General features: G+C 35.1%; 1 non-coding gene across 1 annotated transcript; it reads left to right on the forward strand.

Annotated features, from left to right (window-relative positions):
- Nucleotides 1–3,441: 3,441 nt before the first annotated feature.
- On the forward strand, nt 3,442–3,512 carry TRNAG-UCC (transfer RNA glycine (anticodon UCC)). The gene has a single exon. It is a non-coding gene; the product is annotated as a tRNA-Gly (tRNA).
- Nucleotides 3,513–3,715: the final 203 nt, after the last annotated feature.

Consider the following 3,715-nt stretch of genomic DNA (forward strand, 5'->3'; position numbering starts at 1 on the left):
CTGATGCAGGTTTCATTGCAGGACAGCTTTGCAGAACCCTGAGTTATTATATAATCGAACGCTTTCTGTGGCAAGTGATATAAACTCATCTTAAATTTATTTAAGCAAAATCAGTAGGAACTTATTGATTCTGGTAACTGAAATGTTTAAGAGTAAATCTTTAGGGTTAAGGTAAAGCTGGATCTAGGTGTTGAAAAGAAGTCATTGCAAAACTATTTTATTTTCCGGTTCTGCTTTGCTTCATTCTCTGTGAGGGGAATGGCGTTAATATAGCTACTACTGCCTCTAGTTCAAAGTATAGTAGTTTAGGAAGCACACTGGAAAGGTAACTTCTCATTCCATTTGTTCAATAAAAATCCTCGATTTACTCATATTGAATGAATTTGGTCCACGTACACGTCTTCAAACAAGTGCAGTGTCCAGGAGGATGGAACAGCTTATTGGTTGACTATAAATAACATATTCTCTTTGCCTCTTAGGCTGGAGTTTTTGTACACAAACCAAATGGACTAAAGATAAGTGGAGGTTTATATTTCTAAAGGAAAGTTTGGATGCTATTACCAGAAGGGGAAATAAATGCTAGCGAATAAACAATACCTGTCCACTACAGATAGAATCAGATAAAGCAAACAGAATTCTGAACCTGAGGTCAATGCATGTAGGCATCAACTGGCAACCCAGTTGTGATGGTTAATTTTATGTTAGCTTGGCCAGGCTGTGGTGTTCTGTTGTTTAGTCAAACACAAGCCAAGATGTTGCTGTGAAGGTCATTTTTAGATGTGATTAGCATCTATAGCAGTTGACTTTAAGTAAAGGAGATTAACCTCAATAATGTGGGTGAGCCTCAAATGTAACCAGCACATCAAACTTGGGACAACCTTGGAATAATGCTTTAAAAAATGAAGCAGAAAAAATAGTGAGTCTAAAATAGAAGTCAAGTTAAAAATGACAGAAAACCAGAGACAAACTTAGAATAAAACTTAATAAGAAAAAAAGCAGAAAAACAGTGAATCTAAAATAGAAATCAAATAGAAAAATGACTTGTAAATGTATATGTTCAAAAAATGTGAAGGTGATTCATGAATACTGACATTTTGGGAATTTATCATATATTCAGGAAGAAATAAGAAGAGGATTGTCCATTACAAGGAAGAAACATATAACAGTCAATTAAGGCAATTAAGGTCAATGACAATGAAATGACAGAATAAAAGGCAATAGCATATTGCAAAGAACTCATGTAGTACTTTTTAAATGTATATGTTTATAAGTGATATATAAGAAAAGCAGGAATTTGACTGGAGCATGAACCAAGTCTGAAAAAAAGGATAGGAATTTTTTCTTCATTGTTCTCGGTGCTGATGTCACATTCTCTTTTCTGCCAGAAATAACTTAAAGGGAATGAAGTGATTTTCACATTGACTTCTTTCAACAGTTCCACCTGGTTTTCTTGCTGATTGTCAATCTCAAACCCCAAGTGTAACACTCAACGACATGTTAACACTGCATGTGTCAAACCTATGGAAAAGGTAGGTTAGTTCTTAGCAGAATTGCATAATTGTTTTCTATTTTAAGAGAGTGTCTATTTGATACCAAACTCTAGGGATAAATTGTAAAACTCAGCTGAAAATACTCGATATTTTTCCTCATGGAAGATGAAATAGATATTCATAGATAAATCAAAGAAATTAATGAATCGAATACTTTGTATTTGAATATGATGATTTTTGGTCACCACTTATAGCTTATCTAGGCTGCAACTGACCTTATTTCATATCACTCTCTCTGCTAAATAGTAAGAATAGACTTGGTAAGAGCTAAGATGAAGGTATTTTAATAGGAAATAAAATCAGAAGAATTGGATCTAATCATGTTTCTGGCAGTAATTAGCCAAGTAATTTCCAGCCACTCACTTCAGTCTTAATTTTGTTTCCTCAATTGAAAATAACCTTGGTATTGTTTTCTCAATTTGCATCAGTCAAGAGAGGCTGGTATACGTTGTAACAAATAGTACCCTCATCTCAATGACTTCTCATAAGGAAAGTCTATTTCTTGCTTATGCAAGTCCTCCGAGAATCTGGATAACTCTCCAGATGAATTAACTTCTGTGTGATCACAGGGCATTCTAGATTGGTTGTATCTGATGGGCCCCTCTTGTTTCCAAGATCCGCACAGTGAAGAAAAATGCATTAAACACTTTTCCAATGGAAATGGCATGTCGCTCTCTTCTGCTCACATTTAACTGACTAAAATAAGTTACATGATCACATCTGAATTTAAGGTATCAGGGAAATAGAATCTTCCTGTGGGCAGAGAGGAGAAAGAAATCTGAAAATACTGTGAAACCTGGTATTACCTAAAACTCCAATCATATTATGTAAATAATTTTTAAATGTTGACTTTTAATATCAAAATGCCACGTGTGCCTATGTTATGCTTATGAATATTTGAGTTGAGATCATCTCGGGCTTATCTGAGTTTATTTTCAAATCAGCATTTCTTAATTATCTACCCATGAGAAATAGGAATTGGCAAAATGGAAAACTCCATGGATAATGACTTTGCCTGAAACTCTTATACCACTACAGTGCCAACACAGGTTCAGATTCATAGAAAGTGAGTAATAATTTTTTGTATCTGACCAATAATGGTGATTAAAATAAACATCACCTAAAATTTCTAAGTGGTGCTTAACAAACAAATATCTCAAAATTGTTGTCAAGGAAGAGCTAGTTGCCCCTTGAAAGTTGAGACATATTTTGTAAGCAGGGGATTTCGAACATTTCTAGAGTTTATGTCAAAGATATAAAAGTATTTGGAGTTTATGTGAGAGATGCATTAAAACTGAGAATATAGTACCCCTTCTTTCCTGTTGCTTGGTATTTTTCTTTCTCTCTCCCTCTTGCTATAGCTATATCCATCGAAATATATCCTAGCCATTACATTTTAACACATTTTCTAAATTGCAGAGTACTTCAAGCTCCATTTCATTTTTGAACATATTCATTTCATGTATTGATATTACAGGGTCAAAGCTCATGCTTCTTGTGCTACACTGAATTATGCACCCTAGAGAGACAGGATCCTAATCTTAGTCCCATTCCTGTGGGTATGAACCCATTGCAAATAGGACCTTTAGAAGTTATTTTTTTTATTAGGTTTTCAGAAAAATTATGCATAAAATACAGAGCTCCCATATACCACCCTATTAACACCTTGCAATAGTGTGGTACATTTGTTACGACTCATGAAAGAATATTTTTATTATTGTTAGTTAAGGTGTGGCCAACTGAATCAGGATGGGTTTAGTATGGATTACTGGAGTCTTTAATGAGCCATGTGAAATTCAGATATCAAGAGAGAAACCATGGGAACAAGCTAGAAATCAATGGTACTATCCTCTCAATATCTAATATCTCAATATCTAATCAATGTTAGGGTGCATGGTTCGTTCAGTGGTAGAATACTTGCCTTCCATGCAGGAGACCTGGGTTCGATTCCCAGACCATGCACCACCCCCCACAAAAAAACACAAAAATTTCAAATCAATGGTAATACCATGTGTCAGAAAAGCCGAGGACCAAGGATTCCCAACATCCAGACCCAGAATGTCACAGTCTTCAGAGAGAAAGCTTCATCTTGCTAACATCTCAATTTTGGATTTCTCCCATCCTCAAAATTGTGAGCCAATAAATCCCTGTTGCTAAAGCCAGCT

Source organism: Tamandua tetradactyla, chromosome 12, assembly GCF_023851605.1.
Source record: "Tamandua tetradactyla isolate mTamTet1 chromosome 12, mTamTet1.pri, whole genome shotgun sequence".
Taxonomy (NCBI): Eukaryota; Metazoa; Chordata; class Mammalia; order Pilosa; family Myrmecophagidae; genus Tamandua; species Tamandua tetradactyla.